The sequence below is a fragment of the Stegodyphus dumicola genome, chromosome 1 (assembly GCF_044657685.1).
Source record: "Stegodyphus dumicola isolate Sdum_Otavi_A_Nest chromosome 1, ASM4465768v1".
Lineage (NCBI taxonomy): Eukaryota > Metazoa > Arthropoda > Arachnida > Araneae > Eresidae > Stegodyphus > Stegodyphus dumicola.
The window spans coordinates 147821921-147842697 of NC_140768.1; the positions used below are offsets into that span (position 1 = coordinate 147821921).

Here is a 20777-nt window from a genome sequence, read left to right on the forward strand (position 1 = left end):
GGATTCTATTCGCGCGAATTTTCCAAGTATTAATATTATCTTTATATTCTTGCTGTTTTTCAATTTCCTTTTCTATTTCTTCCGTTTTGCACAGTTTTAGAATTTCCTCGTTAAGATACTTTAAATTAGCTTCTTTATCTAAAAGTTTCGCTAAAAGTTCATCAATTAAATCAACTGATCTTTCCTGTTTGTTTATTTCAATTTCTAACAGTTTCATAGTGTCAGTTGCCGCGCGTCTGACAGGTGCTCTAATCTTTTTTAAAGCTTCAATATCCATCATAACAATCTAAATTATTAAATTCGCTAAATATGTTTTTCAGTATTCAATTCGCAATTTACTTATCTAAAGGTCTCTTCCGGATTATCGGCACCTAAAAGATATGTACATACGCATATACATTCTTTGTCGCTAAAACTCAATTCAATTCAATATATAAAGAAATCTCACTTACCTGTCAGACGCATTCACCACTTTTATCATTTTCTCTATATTTTATTGACGACACAATTAAATACATTTACAACAAAGAGAGGCACAGATAAACTTTGGTTAATGTTTCGCGTTGGTGTTACTTCTTTCGCAATCATCAAGGTTCTGAACTAGTCCGAAGAATTCAAGCGCACACAGCGCCATCTGGTGCAATACAGTTTCTACACCGCACAAGTGATTTGGCGTCATCGGCATCCAGGAACAAAGTATCTCTGGACTTAAAAAAAAAAAAAAAAAAAAAAAAAAAACTAATGATAAATCGTTTAAGTTTAAAAAAAGTTGATACTATAAAATATCTGTCGTTTTACAAATTAACTGATGATAAATCTTTAGTATTTAGAAAATTATATTTCATATAACGCATAGATTAATAGTAAAGGAATGCATAATATAATATTATTGCTATATTCGTTAAACCGTAATAAAAAATAACAGACTATACTACGCCAATAGTTCTGTTTAAATTTTTACAACTTGTCAAATTATTAAGCTATTTAGTCCTGCAAACAAGCAGCTTTCGCGTGCCGTCTTTACTGACAATTCGTCATTTATCAGCACTTTAATGTGAACAAACTGTTGGCTTCCAGTTAGAAATGGATGAAATTTAGTTTTAAGGACGGCAATCATTGATATTTAACAGAAGAGAAACATTTGCTCCCCGTGAATTCTTGCCTTCCGGATGACGTGGGTCGGTTTTTAAAGGAAACGGGTGAAGCAAACCATGGAGGTAGGAAGTAAGATGGAGTTGCCCTAAACAAGTTTCTCCGTACCCTGCTCTGAAGCATCGGCGATCCCTACGTGGTGACCAAAACATTGGGTCATTTATCATTGAGTTCTATGGGATTTGACGCGTTCGGGTGTAAATATTTTGTAATTACGTCGCAAATATACATATAAATGTGTATATTTTCTTTTTCTACAACACTTCAGAGTCCTAAGTATGTGAAAACAACATATTTTTAAACAACATTTCATTCTGAACGGAATTAAATGCTGTACTTTTCACAGGACCGTTTTCTCAGAATGGTTTAATTTGAATGAAATATTTTCACAAGTTTCCGTTAATTACATTAGAAAAAAAAATTAAGGTAATTCGATTTTATTCGATGAAGGTACAAAAATTAAGATCAAAGTTTATTGTATTATTAATATTAAAATTATGTATTATTTCTTTTCTATTTATACAGCTTCTTCCTAAAATACTTTCTTAAATATGACATGATTTTTTGGCTTCTTTTAAATCGAAAAATGTAAGTCAATTTATAATTAATGCTCTATTCGGTTCATTTTAAAATAGAGAATTATTAGGAATTAGCGAAATACTTTAAATAAGTATTTCGCTAATTCCTAATAATTAAATAGGTATTAAATAATATTTGACTTTCTCTGAACATTTCTGAAAGGGAATAAAATAAGGTTTTTTTTTTTTTTTTTAAGTATTATTTAAAACTTGTAACTGAGTTATTATAAAATGTAAAGGGAATAATTCTTTTAATTATACTTATCAGATTTTTTTTTTTCATTTCAACAATACATATTCCAAAACTCTTTATTTCGTTCTTAAGTGCGCATCTCATAGCATTTGCTTTACAATACCTTTTAACAGATTGCTTTCCAATACGAACAATTCTTGCTTTTTATAACGTATTTGTCAACAGGATTTCAATTTATGTTTACAATTCAGTATTAAGGTTATTATATATTTAGATAACATTTATAATCATTATAAATTAGATACATTTAATCATTAGATTTCTTCACAGTACTTTCACAGTTGTTTATAAGTGAATAAATTCTTCATTTCAAATACATTTATAAATAATTTAATGAATATTTAAGTAATTTGTCAAAGGCAGATACATGCTTTTTGCAAGCACATGCATAAATACCCATACATATTTCCTATTTATCATTTCCGGCATGTGCAAATCTTTCGTGTAAAGTAATTTACACTAATTTAGCATACACCCGAAAGTTTTACATAAAAAATATATATGAATATAATTTGAATGAAAATTATAAGCATCATTTTTAATACTCACTCAAAGGTCAGTTTTTCTTCAAAATTCCTCCACGATGGCATCTCTCTCTTTAGGCAGATAGCCCTTGCATACGTTACTCTATTTAATAAAAACTTAATCTGACCTATGTGCCTAATTACAAATATTTTAACATACATAATTTTATATTTACATTTAGCCATCAAGTTTCAAACTTTTCAAATCTTCTAGAAAATAAATTTTGCAGATCTCTTTTAGCAATTTTCTTAAAATCTATATTTTTGTAGTGCAACAGCTTAGAATTTTACAAAACAAATTCATAATCAAAATCGCTGTTGTTAGTTATCGAAAAATAACCAAGATGTGATTTTTGCGTAAATGTCAGTAAACTATACAAATTGCTATTATCCATTACACTATGAATGTTTCTTTCATGCGACAGAGTCCCTTTTTCGATTTCTATGGAACTGTCGTGTGTCGAAATACTATCAGAATCTTGTCAAGCGAGCTTCTGAATGTAAACAAAGAACACCCCGTCTGGTGACCCAAGCTTCAAAGCAGTGCTTCACTTCTAGCGCGGAATGGCCCCTCCTCCCTTTCCTACCTCCATGAAGCAAACGCGGGGGAGAACATACCATTTTCCCGCAGGCAAGTTGAAAAAAACCTGCTGTCGAAATGACCTTCCTCAACTGCAGCCAGTTTGTTGTGTCTAGCGGTGTGGGTTCAGTGAAGTGCATGACGCAACCAAAACAGACTAGTTCACGGCACAAACATTTATTTCTAACTAACTCATAAGACAGCAGCGATGCGCTATTTACGCAGTTACATTACATTCTACTCTACTCTCGTTCACAGAGGTTCTCGGGTATAAGAGTACTGACACTCTCGAAATCAGATGCTACATCCCTCCCCACTTATTTAGAGATTTAATCTCTGAGGAGTTTTGCAGATGCGCGAAGATCGTCTAAGTCCTGGCTGAGGTTGCTGGAAATCTTTATCGGGATCCACTGGAATGACTGGCTCAGTTTTCCTTGGAACTGACGATGTTTCAAGTCCGGCTGAAGTTTGCACAACTTCACTTCTTTGTTCAATGTCCTTGTCCGGAGCCTGTGGCTTCACGTTTCCATCTGAAGTAGCAGTCATACGAGGTTCATAGATTATCGGTGCAGACGGAACCTCGCTCCCTACCGATCTGATCTGATCGACGTGCCGGCGCAGTAAAGTTCCTTGAACGTCAATGGTATAATGTAGCGCTCCATCCTTATTTGTCACTCTCCCAATTTTCCATCGAGAATTTGCCGATCTGTAATCCCGAATGGCAACCTTTTCTCCGATCTCAAAATTTCTGTCTTTGAAATCATAAGTATTCCTTCCGATGCGTTCTTCCACTCTTCGTTTAAGATTCGGAAGAACTAAATCAATTCGAGTTCTAATTTCTCTTTTTAAGAATAACATTGCTGGACTTAACAAGGTTGTCATGTTCGGTGCCTTTCTATAATTCATGAGGAATATGGCGAGTTTTTGCTTAATATTTCCTGGATAACCTTGCATTGCACGTAATGCTTGTTTAACGGTGTAAACGTACCGCTCTGCTTGCCCATTACTTGCCGGTTTAAATGGAGAACATGTTTTGTGTTTAATTCCGTTATTCCTTATAAAAGTTTCAAATTTCCCCGATGTAAACTGAGGACCATTATCACTCACTACTACTAAAGGCAGTCCGTATCTTGCAAAACAGTCTCTCAAACATTCAATTGTCTGAAAGGAATTTGCTGACTTTAAGGTATACACTTCTAACCATTTAGAATGTGCGTCAACGATAATGAAGAACATTCGTTCAAAAATAGCGCCTGCAAAATCTACGTGAATGCGTTCCCAAGGCGCACTTGGATATTCCCAGTGATAGACCCTTGCCCTCACTGGATCTGATTTGAACTTAATACAATCGACACAGTTCCTACAAACTTCTTCAATATCATGATCAATTCCCTTCCAAAAGACGTAGGATCTGGCGATAGCCTTCATTTTAACGATTCCTAAATGTGCTTGGTGTAACTCTTCAAGAATTTTAACTCGGAGTTTTTTCGGAAGAACTACCCTTTGACCACTCATTATACAGTCGTCTTATAAGGTGTACTCGGCTTCCCTACCTTTCAAACTTTCTCCAGATTTTAATTTGATATAAAGACTAATTCTTCATCAGCTGGCGTTTCCCGAGCTATTTCCCTAGCTGTTACCGGAAGAGTTTCAATTTGGGAGAGTTGGAATATTTCAACATCATCCTTAATGCTTAAATCTTCGGACTTAAGAGGTAGGCGCGACAGGCAGTCAGCATTACCGTGTTCCTTGGTATTTCGATGCACAATATCAAATTGATATGCTTGCAATATCAGTGCATAATGTAAGAGTCGGGTGGCTGTGAGGATACGAAGTCCTCTTTTCGATTTGAAAATAACCACTAAAGGTTTATGATCTGTCACCAGAGAAAAGCGTCTTCCCTTTATATATAGATAAAACTTTTTGACAGCCCAAACAATTGGCAGTGCTTCTTTATCGATTTGGGCGTATTTCTGCTCCGTGTTAGTCAGTGTCCTCGATGCGAATGCTATAGGCCTTTCTGTTCCATCAGACAAAACATGCGAGAGCACTGCCCCAAGACCTACCGGAGATGCATCAGTAGCTAGCATTAACGGTAATGTGGGATCGTAATGCATTAAAACTCTGTCTGAACAAATTTCCTTTTTTATTTTTTAAAAAGCGATTTGGCAGTTTTTTGACCAACTCCATTTAACATCTTTTTTTGTTAAATTACTTAAGGGATGTGCCAAAGTTGCCAGATTAGGGCAAAATTTGGCATAAAAATTCACTAATCCCAAAAAGCTTTTGATGTCTTGAACGCCTTTCGGCGTAGAGGCATTAGCAATTGGCGAAATCTTTTCATCCGTTTTATGCAATCCAGTGGCATCAATTTTATGCCCTAAAAATTTAATCTCGTTTTGAAAAAAATTTACTTTTAGTTAAGTTTAATTTTAGGTCGTGCTCCTTGCATTTTTTGAAAAATATTTCCAGTGCTTTTAAATGAGACTGATCATCCGGTCCTGTCACTCGAGCATCATCCATAAAAATTTTAATTCCTTCAATCCCCTGAAATAATCCCTCAACATAGCGCTGCAAAATAGCTGGGACAGCATTTAATCCATACATTAAGCGCTTACAAATATACAACCCCTTATGCATGTTTATTGTTAATAACCGTTGGCTCTCCGGATGCACCTTCATTTGTAGATAAGCATGACTGAAATCAAGTTTCGAAAAAGTTTTACCTCCATTAAGGCATGAAAATATTTCTTCGAGTTTTGGTAATGTATGCTGTGGCACTTCCAAATTAGGATTCAGATTCAGAGTGACAGAATAATCAGCACAAAGCCTAATGAAACCATCAGATTTAACAATTGGCACAACTGGTGTTGCCCATTCTGAAGTCTCAACCCTCTCTATGATACCTTCTTTCTCAAGCATCAATTTCTGATTCAACTCTATTTTTTAATGCGAAAGGTACCGGTCGTGACCTACAAAATATTGGTTGAGTATTAGATTTCAAATTTAGTTTTACTTCGTTATTGCTAATTTCACCTAATTTACCGTAAAAAATTTCCTTATACTCCTCAAGCAATTTTTTTAAATTCAATTCACTGGAAGTTTTCAATGTTTTGATGGCATTCCAATCGAGATTGATTTTATACAGCCATTCTCGGCCGAATATTGTGTCCAAATTTTCTTTCACAATGTATAGATTTAAAACTAATTTTTGACCTTGGTATTCAACTTTAACAGGAACATATCCTAAAGGTACCACCTTATCACCCCTGTAAGTTTTAAAAACTAAATTTGTAGGCTGAGTCTTTTTACTGGAAATTTTTCTAAATTCATTTATAGACATTACCGAAACTGTTCCCCCAGTATCAAGTTCCATGCTAACTGGTTTGATTTCAATTTTAACTTGAACCATTATTGGCGGTCTTTTTGGCTCTTCCTCTCTTAACATGTGCGTTCTGGAGTTAAATCCATAGATGGGGACCTCATTTTTCGAAACATAATCATTATTTGCCTCAACTTTCTTTTGTTTAACCTGTCGGTTTTTCCTAGACCAATAACATGCCTTTTCGATAAGTCCAATTTTTTTACAAAAGCGGCATTCACTTGTTGCAAATCTACAGTTGTTTTTATTGTGATTATCTCCTAAGCAACGCGAACAAGTTTCATTTTTACCATTATTGTTCTTAGCAACAAAGTTTTGTTTCCGCGGTTTGGACTCATTTTTCTTGGTTTTAAGTACCTTCAGTTCTACGGAATTTCCTATAATCTCATTTGCACCCTTAACCGCCTTTTCCATCGCCAAGGCTATCTTTAATGTTTTCTCTAAATCGATATCATTTTCCTGAAATAATCGATCTAAAATATTACAATCTCGTAGACCGCTAACGAAAACATCCCTTAACATGGTATTTAGCATATCCTCTTTATATTCACAAGGAATCGCTAACGAGCGTAATTCAGTGACATAACTACTAATTGATTCCCCCTCATGCTGTTTTCTGTTAATAAACATGTGCCGACTAGGTATTATTAAAGCTTTAGGATTTAAATGATCCTTAAGAACCTTTTATAGTTCGGTAAAATTTTTATCTGAAGGATTATCCGGAGAGAGTAAATTTTTCAACAAATTATACAATTTCGCATTCAAGCTTGAGATCAGAACTTTCCCACGTTTTGCCTCTGGAACATTTTGAATGTCCAAAAAAGCCTCAAATCGTTCTATGAACGAATCAAAATTTTCTACCGTTTCATCGAACTTATAGAAAGAAACAGAAATTTTGTCTTGTTTATGTTCCGATTTCTCTTGCAATGCGACCATTAAAGCTTCATTCTGCTTTATTAATTCTTCAATTAACTTCAGCATCCTTTCAAAATAAAAATCAAATAACTTTCTTACCTTTTGCAGTTTTCGGGGAATCCCCTAAATCCAAGTTTCGGTTTTGCTACTACTTTTTTACGCATGTAACCCAATGGGCCGAATCGGGAACGATTTGCTTCTCACACATCCTTGTCGCCAACTTCTTGTGTCTAGCGGTGTGGGTCCAGTGAAGTGCATGACGCAACCAAAACAGACTAGTTCACGGCACAAACATTTATTTCTAACTCATAAGACAGCAGCGATGCGCTATTTACGCAGTTACATTACATTCTACTCTACTCTCGTTCACAGAGGTTCTCTGGAATAAGAGTACTGATACTCTCGAAATCAGATGCTACACAGCTCAACGTCTTACCCTTAAAACATCCTTCAAGAGAGCCCGCTATAACCCCGCCCGTTAAATTAGAATTTGGCAGGTTTCCCCAACTCCAATCGGCGATATTATTTGGCGAGATTTCAGAGTTCCTTTTTTCCGTTCCTTATTTTCCGAGTGACATTCTTTCCGTTTCCCTTTTTTCCGGGTGACATTTTTTCCGCACACCACAATACATAGTACAATACATATTCTTTGTCATCGGATCATTCTTATTTCTGGAACTGTGCTTGAAGAGTGGCGTCTTTTTGATCCGTAAGTATGCTATAATTCTCCCATAAATTTTTAATATTTTTAATACGTTTTTCCAAATTTACACATTTTGCCTGATTAATTTGAAGTTGTTTGTTTTAGATGTGCGCAATAGCAATATTGGCAAATTTCAGGTTTTTCGTAATATAACCAAGTTTTTTTATTTCTCTGGTAAGTGTTTGCTTTATATCTTACATTTATTATAAAATATGAAAAGTAATTTTTGCATGTGTATATTTTTTCATGCCAATTTTCTGTTTTATGTGCTGGTAGATTCCTGGCCGATTACCGTGTTTTTAGATAAATGCGCCATTTTCATTTAGCTCGTGTAGAGATTACTGTTTCCATTTTTTTAAGTAACCACGAAATTTCTTACACATGTAAAAGCTTTACTAGTAAACTTTTGATTGGGGATATTTCAAGTAAATGTGACATTATTACTGAATTTGTGTAGAAGTTGCTCTTCGTTATGCCTTTTTGAGCCAATATGTTAATTAGTTGTATTATTTTAATACCTTGTTTTGCAGATTAATGCAGTTTATTTGACAGATGTGTAATGCTGTTTATTGAAAAATGCATTACCATCATTGATGGTAAGATCTTGGCTTAGCAAATTGGTAAAATATGATAGTATTTGTTTATAAAGTACAATTTTAAGTTTTAATATTTTGGCAACAATGATATTAAATTGTAAAGAGAATGAGTTAAAAATGTGGTCACCGCTTTCTCAGATGGCCCAGACTTTCCTTTTACTATCGATTATGAAATGGCCGTAGTTTATCGATTGCGAAGGTTTTAATGTTTTGGATTCATGTATGAACTTTGTCAGAAGGAAAATGAATAACGCGAAACCTTCCAATTTAAAGGAATACTTTGCAGACACGAAGTAGAAACTGTTAAAAAAATTTGCTTACTACTATAGAAAATCATAATCATTCGATGATAAGAGTATGTTATGAAGTATGTTATGTATGATACGAGTTATGAAAGTAAATGTAAAGATAATGTATGTATGTATGTGAAGTAAATAAAATCCTCTAGAACGCAAGTGCTTTATTTGGTTATCTAGTTGAAAGTTTGGCCATTTTGTTGTATTTGTTCTTAAGTACTTACCAACATAAATTTCTATTAATTTTATTGCCTAAGATCTAGTTGATGTTTCGAGATCTGATCCAAGTTAAAAAAAATTTTTGTAGACGTTCATATTCATTAGTTTTGTTGCATAACGTGTAATAGAGTTCTGTTTGATTTTTATTTGGTTTCACTGTCAGCTACTGCATGCTTTTTTTTTTTTTTTTTTTTTAAATAGCAGATGCTTTACAAAACCTTCCATACTATATTAAACATTAAACTGGATATACTGTGTTAGATTTGAAAATTTTTACTGTTTCTTCAGAAACTCAACAATTGCCTCAATGACTACTGTAGTTTTCATCTTGTCTTATTGTATAATTGCAATCTGTTGATATGAAATATAATAATTTAACAGTCAGTGTGTAAAGAAAATTCATTCTTTAGTTTTATCATGAACAGTGGTTTTCAAAATAATCTTATAATTAAACACAACCAATTCAAAAAAATATTCTGTTTTAAGTTAATAGTTCACCATAAAATTACATGCATTGAAATATCAGGAAGTTATAATAATGAAGATATTGACACTTTCGGAAAACAGGAAAGTTTTCTGAAGTGTATTTATTTCTTTAGTGATGTATAAGTCAATGCTACTTAACTTGCATAATATTACATTACTGTGTATTTTGACTGGCACCAGTAAACTAGCAGATAAGATAGCTGAACACTGGATGTTTGATCCAGATACAAATACTGGTGAATGGGATAGCTGCATGGGAATTTTCCTGTTTCTCCTCATGTATTATGTGAATACAAGTCAATTTCTCATAGAAGAAACCTTCTCAAAGGCTTTCCTTTACCTAAGGTACATAGCTCTTACTGTACGTTACCTTGCTTTGTGTAACTTAGCATAGCCATCAACATCTTAATAATTTTAATACAAAATGACAAAAAAAAATTTTTTTGCTACCATATTATCACAACAAATTTCGCAGGATGCACCAAACTGTGTCAACCATGTGTATGTGCATATAACAATTCTTCAGTTTTTAATAAACAGCATCACCATTTTTGTACGTTTTTTTTTTTTTTTTTTTTTTTTTTTTTTTTTTTTTTTTTTGTGTGTGTGTGTGTGTGTGTGTGTATTTGTCCGAGTTACAATGATTTTTATAACTCATTTTTATTTTTATAACAAATCATTTATAAACAAATCGTACTTTTTTAAATGTGAAATTAATTTTAAAATATGCACTTGTGGAATTTGTCTGCAATGGATGAAATAGTAGTATGAATAAAATTTTGAAAAATTAAAGCTGTATCAAATTATATAGTCACAGAAGAATGGAATTTGCTATGTTAGTTGAATTTAAATTACCCAGAATCTTTCTTCCTTCGCTGTTGCTATACCACCAAAAGAAAACCAATTATGAACACCATCCTGCAAACAAAAACTTGCTTGTAACAAGGTTTATTCATTGATTGGTACAGACTTTAATGGCATATTTGTTACCAAATAATTCTAAAGCAAACCAGTATGAAGGGCAGTGTTACAGGTAAACTTGTTTTCAAATTAGCAACTCTGTAAAAGGGATCATCTAGCTGTACTGACACTGCATGTTCTTTCTCATATCTAGTTATTTCGTTGTAACAGGCAATTAAGATAAAAACACTTTTAACACTGCTTAATTTTGATGTATGGTAGCCCAGTTACATGACTACAACATTTTTCCACTACTTTTTTTACACTGTAAACTTGGTTTACAAAGTTATTTACCAAGATTTTCGGATGTTGTATAGAAATATCATATGGAACAACTACAGTCAAATGTATTGTTTCAGAAGAGAGTATATCCTCTTACTGAATCTTTTCCTGCACTTATTGTTTGATTTAATATTTCCAGTATAGTGGAATGACCATCATGAAAACATAGCGTCCTGTAGCTCTTTCTATATAATTCCATTCAGATATTCACACTTTTATTTTTGTAAGTTAATGCAGAAGACAATACATATTTACATCTATTTTTGATACTTCCAATTTTAAGGAATAATCATGGAGTCTATACTGTTACATACAAGATGCTAAAAAAATACTTAACAGGGAGTTGAACATTATTCGTGCAACAAAGGAGCTGAGGTTTATTGCACTTTTAACAATATGTTAAAACTCATACAAACATTTATTTCTTTTATTATAGATGTAAATCAATGACCAGTTCCTAAAGTATTGAAACATAAAAGTCAAGGAAAACATTCTCAGTTTATAGTGCCAAAGTATTTTGTTAATAATGATAAATTCAATTAAAAAGGATTATTCATGTTATTATGCAGAATTGATGCTAAAATTCCATATTAGAAACAAGTATCGATTAATTGTGTTAGCTAGAATTAAAGAATAAACAGTCGGGCGGAAATTTATTAAATGCATAAAACGTAACAAAAGCCAGGGCTGTATTTATTCATCCATTTCAAAAATTGTGGCTTTTCTATCCAACTGTCGTCAAATCTGTGAAATCAGAAAAAAGTCTAAAATTGTAATTTTTTCCAGAGAAGCATTTCCATCCTCAGAAAAATTAATGTTAAAAAAGAATTGAAATACTAACTTTGTGGATTATATGAAGAAAGTGAAAAGAAAATCATTATTTCATTATAATTTTAATCATAAAAACAGATCTGCTTAATATTATTTTTCGTAACAATAACAATAGAATAAAAAAATATTTCTTTAAGTATGTCCAGTTATATTGTAGGGTTTATATTTATTTTAACTAACATTTATTTTAAGTTTAAACTATCTTTCCTGTCAAGCCTTACTTTTCCCTGGAATTGCCAATGCCAGAGTATGTAAATTTTAGTAGAACGCGCAAGGATTCAAATTATCAGCGGAAGTATTCTGAGTTAAATAGAAAGGAAACGAGTTCGAAAAAGTGTTTTCTTGCTTCACAAGTGTGGAGGTGGCTAGTTAGAAATTGAAGAACCACGCGTTTCGGCCTGTGTGCTTGCCTCGGCAAATTGTTAATCTTTCAACGTAATATTCAGAAGTTTGCTGAATTATCAGCGGTATCTCAGAACGCGGTTAGGTTAGTTACGTTTAGAGAGCCTCGTAGTTAGTCACTTGTTATTATTTCTTTTTTAGTTTCTTATTTTTATTTTACCACCGGGTCGGCGTAGTTTGTGAGCGTTAAGAACACGCATCTGTAATTTCTAAAGTTGAATAAAAAGGGATTTAAACCCTTCTCAAGACTTTGGGTACTTTCCAGTTCTTAGCAGTCACCACTTTTGTTGGGTGCAGGTTGGAAGCGCGCAGCATTACAACATAAAGAAATTTGCGAAGATTGGACGTCCAGGTTACAGAGTAACCAAACAAAGAGAAAGAGTCAGCAGAGCTTGCTTTTCCAAATAGATTATCCTGAAATTGGTGAAGGTCTCTTTTCAGTTCTCAGTTTTATTTTACCGCCGGGTCGGCGTAGTTTGTGAGCGTCAAGAGCACGCATTTGTAATTTCTAAAGTTGAATAAAAAGGGACTTAAACCCTTCTCAAGACTCTGTCTAATTTCTAGTTTTTAGCAGTCACCACTTTGTTGCGTGCAGGTTGGAAGCGAGCAACTTTACATTGGCGCCCGAACACTTGTCGAACTGAAATGGCCGAAAATTGGATGAAAGCCGCTGGACAACAACAAGAAATGGCAAGCCAATTGGAAGGATTTGGGTACCTGGTCCAGACGTTGAGAGCGTCAATCAAGCCAAACGTCAATTTCAACGGAAAAAATTCGGTGGCGATATTTCTAGAAGGCCTTGAAAATCACTTCCAGCTCTACCCTGTGCCTGAAAGACAAAAAGTTGCTATCGCCACATCTGCACTAAAAGGACAGGGCTCGCTATGGTGGAAGAATATAGGCAAATTTTTATTAGGGGAATTCGGAGGCCAGACATATACATTTGAAAATTTCAAAAAATCGTTATTAAAGGCCTTCCCCATAGTGAAAGATCGAGCAAGGCTAGAAGCCGAACTATATAGTTTTTATCAACGGGATATAGAAGAGTTGACGGACTTTATTCTGCGAAAAATTAAGCTGACGGATATGCTGTATGGGAAGAAACCCGACGCGGAGATTATTGAAATAATCTTACCAAGATTGCTACCTGCGGTTCAAGATTACTTTGAAATTAGAAACCCAAGCACATTACAGGAGCTCTTCGAATCGGCGGCCAAGTTTCAAAATCGCAGAATAGCGGAAAAAGTTAGAGGGGCATCGTATTCTCAAAGTATCCGAAGGCAATCTTCAAATGAGCAGACCAGTAATGCAAACCGCTCTTATGGGGGAAAGAGCTATCAAGCTAACTCATCGAACCTCGAAGGTCAAGGCCTAAAAAAGAAATTTGAAAAGAACCGTCCGCGTACCCAGAAGGCAGAAGTTGAAAGGAAAGCTTTAAACGAATAGAGGGGCCTGTGAAAGCGAGGGTCCAGACCCCGGAAGTTTTGAAAAAACCCTCAAAAAGACACTTAATACGGTCGTCGTAAAAAACTCACATTTACCAATTATATAACTCGTGGTTGGCGATGTACCAGTAGAAGCCCTCATCGATACAGGAGCAGAAGGTAATTTTATGAGTGATATTTTTTTAAGAAGAAATTTTATAGGTTACGATTATTTAATAATATAAACACAGAAATCATAGCAGCGCAAGGACAAACTTGTCAGTGTATCGGAAAACTATCTTTAAAGATACAGTTTCAAAACGAAACCCTTAAAGTATTAATTTTTGTAGGAAAAAACTTGCAAATTCCACTTATTTTAGGTATGGTGTTTTTAAAAGCCGCGAAGGCCAAACTGAATTTTCAGGAAAGTTCTATCGTGCTGGAGATAGATTGGAGGGTGGAGGAACCAGTGGAACAACCGCAAGTCGAACTTAGCCATTTGAATGACCATGAAAGCCAAGCCATCCAGCAAGTGGTGACTACTTTTTCAAACTTGTTTTCAGAACGGCCTGGTAGTTGTCAAATAGTTACGCATGAGATACAGTTAACTGCCGACAAACCCTGTAGGACTAAACCTTACCGCTATGATAAACAGAAAGAACAAATCATAGAAGAACATATTCAGGAAATGTTAAAGAACCAAATAATAACGCCCATAAATAGTGAGTACGCGAGTCCAGTCGTACTTATGTAGGAAAAAGAACGAGTTTCCTCCTTCGGATAAAAGGGCTTGGAGGTTTGCTATCGATTACAGAAAACTTAATATTGTTACTAAATTCCCAGTTTACCCTTTGCCGGTTATAGAGAAAATTATTAGAAAGATTAAATCTACAAGATACATGACTACGTTGGACTTAACGTCTGGCTACTATCAAAGAGCTATGAGACCCGAAGACATACATAAAACCGCGTTTATAACAAAATCGGGCAGTTATGCATTTTTACGCATGTCATTTGGGTTGTGTGGGGCCCCGTCAACATTCCAGAGAGCTATGGACATTGTTCTAAAGCCTGTCGTAGGAAAATCGACTTTAGTCTATGTAGATGATATATTTATAACGAGTAGTACGTTGGAACAAATGTTAAAGATCTAGAAGAAGTTTTTAAATTATTAAAAGAGGCCGGTCTTACAATTAACGCCTCAAAATGCAAGTTCGCAACTAAAGAACTTAAATATGTGGGTTATAAAATTTCGCAAAAGGGTATAGAAACTCAAGATTCAAAAATAAAAGCAATCAAGAATTTCCCACCTCCCAACACTGCCAAGAAACTTTCTTCTTTCCTTGGGTTGTGTTCTTATTATGGATCATTCATAAAAGATTTTGCTAATATTGTTGAACCCTTGTTAGTAATTAAAAGAAAGAAAAGTAAATTCACGTGGACTGCGGAAGCAAATACCGCTTTTGAAAGGTTAAAAGAAGCGCTCATCAATGCCCCTGTTTTGAACTTCCCGGAGGGGGACGAAAACCTGGAAATTGCAGCAGATGCGTCGGACTACGCTGTGGGTGCGATTCTTATGCAAAATGGCCATCCTTTGGCATTTTTTAGTAAAACGTTGAATCATACACAAAGTAATTATACAGCTACAGAGAGAGAAACATTAGTCGTATTAATGGCTGTACACAAATTTCGAGTTTATTTCGGCAAAGCGCCAGTAACAGTCTTTTCGGATCATGCGGCTGTTGGTAGACTTTACTCGGGGAAAAACCTAACGCCCAGGTTAATAAGATGGGCTTTAAAACTCCAAGAATATAATCTCATAATCAAATATAAACCGGGTAAGGAAAACAATGTAGCTGACGCACTTTCTCGTATAAAACTGGACGATGAAGGCAATGAACTTAAATGCGCTGTGTTGACTTCAAAAATTTTAGATTCTAGAGATACAATTATTGTTGAATTGAAAGCTGATCCTGAATTTGGAAGTATCTATGCATATTTGAAAGACCCCGAAAGCTTTGAGCACACAGATATCGATGCGATAAGAAATAGAGCAGAAAACTATGAAATAATAGATAATTTATTATTTTATACGAAAACAACAAACGAAAATCTCGAGTACAAACCAGTCATCCCAGCCTCGCTTCGATTAAGCATTTTGAAGGAATTATACGACGCGAAAACAGCGGGTCATTTACGGATCAGAAAGACTTTAAAAAGGGTACGCAAGGCATTATATTTCCGCAGTTATCCAAAAAAGTAACTGCGTATGTCAGGTCCTGCAATCAGTGTCAGTTAATAAATGATATTAATTACAGCCAAGTACTTAAATAGCATTCGCGCTACATTTCCGAATGAAATTTTAGGCATAGAACTTCTTGGTCCTTTCCCCCAGAGTGAGTTAAATAAAAATCGTTTTCTTTTAGTAATTGTAGATCATTTTTCAAAATGGACAGAAATTGTTCCACTTAAACGCGCGTCAGCCAAAACAGTCGCAGATGCATTCTTACACAGATACATTTTAAAATACGGTGCACCGATAAAAGTCATTAGCGATAACGGTAAACAATTCGTTAGCCAAATATTTGAAAATATTTGCACTGGACTTGGCATATGCCATATCAAAATGGTTCCGTATAGACCACAGGCAAACATCGCCGAAAGAGTTAATAAAAATATTGTAAAAATAATTCGAAGTTATGTTAGCACACATCACAAGCGCTGGGATGGCTACATAAATGAGTTAGCTTTTGCTTTAAGAACGGCAAATCACGATACTACGGGAAAAACTCCAGCAGAATTATTTTTAGGACGGAAGTTAATTACGCCATTAGATAAATTAGTCTTTGTGCAACAAAGAGAGCAAGAATTTAAACAGATAGACGTGCAAACACTTATTGACCAGGCGGTTAAAAGCTCAGATACGGCAAGAAATAGACAAAAATTATACTATGATAGAAAACGCCGTGAAGCAGATTTTAAAGTTGGAGATAAAGTGTTGAAGCGGAAATTTTCTTTATCAAGTGCCCCAGACAATTTTACTGCAAAGTTAGCTCCAAAATTTGAAGGCCACTATGTAATTCAGGAAATCAAGGGAGCCGTATTGTACCTTAAGAACGATAGAGGGGAAATCTGTAAAGCAAGTCCCGACCAGGTGAAAAAATATTATAATCAAAATGATTTTGAAATCCTTAAAAGTTTCTTGCAGGACTCAAGCGTAAAAGAAGTGGAAGGTCAAGAAGTAACTTAACCCGCTCCACCACCCAAGAAGCAGAGAACTGTAGAGAAACCTAGCCCTTCTACAAGTCATGCGACAGTACCGAAAAGAAGAAATGAAAACGTTCAGACTCCAACATTTAAGAGACGCAAGAAAGCAACGCCGCCGCGTAAAGAAGCTTTGGCAAAGAGGAAAAGACCACCTACAACGTATCGCAGTAGAAATTCTGCATCGAGGAGAACGCCTCCAGGGCCAGAGTGTCAGGTGCAAACAAGGCCGCCGTTCCCGAGAACGAAAAGACAGCAGGAGGAACGAAAAGACCACCACCAACAGAAGAAATTCAAGCATGATTCCAGACCGGAGAACGCCAAGACCAGCCGTCCAGAGGCAAAACGGAAAAGACAGCAACCCGAAGACTACCACTCCAAGAGGCCAGCATGCAGAGGGCGAAAAAGAAAAGGCAACGTGGACGACACTCGAAGGACACTAAGGAGACGACTGACGTCGATGAAATCTATAACGTGGGAGCAGTTCTGCCAGAACAGGATGTCGGAGTTCCAATCATCGAAAACTCAAAGATAAGTTAAAATCTTCTATAATTTTTTTTTTCTTTTGTTCCGAAATGTTATGCGTAAATACGAAGTTCTATGTTTTGACGGAAGTCAATGTGTCTCGGTTGAGACTTAGTTTTGTTTTACTTTATTTAGCTAAGACAAAAGTATTATTTTCTATAAGTATAAAATCTAAGAACAAGCAGTTCCTGTTGGTCGAAATACTAATTCTGTTATGTTAAAACCAAAATTTGGCCGAAGATAAAAATAACTTCGTATTCTTGTACTAACGAGAAATTTAGTTTCAGTGCCGCCAGCTTGGCGAAGAATGCGTAAAGTAAAAATTTATTTTTCTCTTATTCATTTTATGGTAAATTGTAAAAATCATATGTATTAAAATTTTGTAAATATACGTAAATACTTGAAAGTTATGTAAAAGTAGAATTTAGTCTAGAAGCATAAAATTTTAGATGCTAAAAGTAAATGCTCAAAAGAAATGAATTCAAATTTAAGTATTAAACTGTAGATAAAATCATGCTTTAGAGCGAAAGCCTGCATGTCTAAAGATGAATGAGGGGGAAGTTAGAATGAATGTGTTTTGTAGGGTTCTCCACCTACACTTGAATTTTAAGATTGTTAAAATAGCCCATCGAGTTGTAGAATGTCGAGTAAGGTGTGTCTATTTGGTCGTTGAATTCTAACAAATCATTGTGGTTAGGGGAAGTGTTGCAATACTAAAACACGAATATTCCCGTTTGACACCACACATGGTGGAGAGCCAGGGTAAAGTTAAATTCATGTTTGAATACTTGAATGAATGTGAATTAAGCAGTAACTAAAAATAAATCGATCAAAAACAAAAACTTATTCTGTGTCAAAAAAGTGTAAATTATAATGTATTTAGAAAGATACTGATACTTATGCCTTATTATATGGTGGAAGGAAGAGAACAGATTGATTGCTGAAGTCCTGGAAAGTTTGCTGTAAGAAGAGAGAGTTAAACAAGTATCTTCAGAAATTTATTCTACCTTTTGTGAAAAAACAGTTTTCTTATGTAAACGAGGCTCTTAAAATTTAGTTCAGAATTGTGGAAACTTTTCAACAGGTCGTTTCTAGGACCTGCTTCCAAGTTTACCAAATTCTGGCAGCGGCAAATGTAGGGTTTATATTTATTTCAACTAACATTTATTTTAAGTTTAAACTATCTTTCCTGTGAAGCCTTACTTTCCCCTGGAATTGCCAATGCCAGAGTATGTAAATTTTAGTAGAACGCGCAAGGATTCAAATTGTCAGCGGAAGTAATCTGAGTTAAATAGAAGGGAAACGAGTTCGAAGGTGTGCTTTCTTGCTTCACGAGCGTGGAGGTGGCTAGTTAGAAATTCAAGAGCCGCGCGTTTCGGCCTGTGTGCTTGCCTCGGCAAATAGTCGAATCTTTCATTGTAATATTCAGAAGTTTGCTGAATTATCAGCGGTATCTCAGAACGCGGTTGGGTTAGTTACGTTTAGAGAGCCTCGTAGTTAGTCACTTGTTATTATTTCTTTTTTAGTTTCTTATTTTTATTTTACCGCCGGGTCGGCGTAGTTTGTGAGCGTCAAGAACACGCATCTGTAATTTCTAAAGTTGAATAAAAAGGGATTTAAACCCTTCTCAAGACTTTGGGTACTTTCCAGTTCTTAGCAGTCACCACTTTTGTTGGGTGCAGGTTGGAAGCGCGCAACATTACAACATAAAGAAATTTGCGAAGATTGGACGTCCAGGTTACAGAGTAACCAAACAAAGAGAAAGAGTCAGCAGAGCTTGCTTTTCCAAATAGATTATCCTGAAATTGGTGAAGGTATAGCTCCAAGGCACCGTTTCATGTCTGCTTATGAACAGAAGGTTGAACCTCCAGATCGTCGTTGGCAATATTTGTTGTTTGCTGCTGAGCCATATGAAACAATTGCGTTTAAATTTCCAAGTCGTGAAGTTGATAAAAGTGAAGGGAAGTTTTGGGTTATGTGGAATAAAGAAACTAAACAATTTTTCCTTCAGTTTAGTTTTAAAGTAGAGCCAAACGTTATCAAGCTTCCTCCTCCACCACTACCACCACCACCACCACCACCTAGTGCTCCATCAGGGCCAGTGCCAGCACAGCGTCCAAGTGCCCCTCCTCAACATATGCCTCCTCCACCTCCTGCGCCAATGATGCATCCTCCTCCCAGACCAATGGAAATGCCCCCACCACCACCTCCACTAAGTGGTATACCTCCTAATTTTCCTTCCATGCCTCCACCACCAATAAATCAGTTTCAGCATATGCAAACAAGACCTCCTCCACCAATGAATATGAATTTTGTCCCGCCACCTCGACCTTCTATGATGCGTTCACGAGATCCTCCACCACCGCTACAAGTGGCCCTGCTCCACCACCTCCTCCAGCTCCATTGCCTAAATTCACAGCTCCTCCTCCTCCAGCGCTGCCAGCAACTCAACCAAATCCACCTCCCTCAGTCTCAGGAAATCCCCCAATGCCACCACGTGTGGAATCTTCTCCAGTCTCTCCCCCTTCACCTCCATTATCAGATAGGGAAAATTAATGTCACTTATGTTGTAAATAGATTGTGATACTTTAATAAATAAAATGAATTTATTTTTTCCCTTCTTGTCTGTAATATTTGCCCTGAACTTCTAATTTGTTTTATCTTTGTATTCAAATAGTAGAGCATTATAAATGAGTAACGATATTTTATAGTTCAAACAAATAATTTTGTTTATAATCTGCTAAAGATTGAAGGAAGTAAAATATTAAAAAAAACAAGAAATAAAAAAAAATATTCTGTTTTTATGGGGCAATGGATATCAAATATGTATGCATTTGATATCAGTTTCTAATTAAAGCAAAACCAGGGTGCTTTGTTAATATGTAAGATACTACTATTAATAAAAGTCTCAATAAGACCAAAAACAAAATTAGTTGCTGTAACTTAAAAAATATTTTACTGCTACAGGAATCAAAGGTGATTTTATCATTACTGAACATATGTGGATATAATATATAATTACATTTTCTCATATTTATTAGGCACATCTATATGTTATCTTTTTGATAAAATATGGCATTAATTATCTAGAGATGTCAGCTATAATTACTGATTCCTAATCCCTTTTATAGAATTACATGTGACAAAAATTGTTGCAGGAAGTTTGTATCATATGTCTGCTGTATATGAGTGAGAATGAAAGATCAACATCTTCAATTGTACTGATGTTCATGATCAATATACCATCATTTCTGACAGATGCACTGATGTCACAATTAGGTACCATATTGACTCAAATGTTCTCAAATCATACTATATAAACTATGTTTACATGCTTCAGAGTTTTCAGAAAACCACGTTGTATTCTGTATGCAGTTATGTTCTTACAGTCGCAATGACTACATA

General features: G+C 35.2%; 1 pseudogene; it reads left to right on the top strand.

Annotated features, from left to right (window-relative positions):
- Positions 1–10698: 10698 nt before the first annotated feature.
- LOC146999312 (uncharacterized) lies at positions 10699–19928 on the top strand (annotated as a pseudogene).
- Positions 19929–20777: the final 849 nt, after the last annotated feature.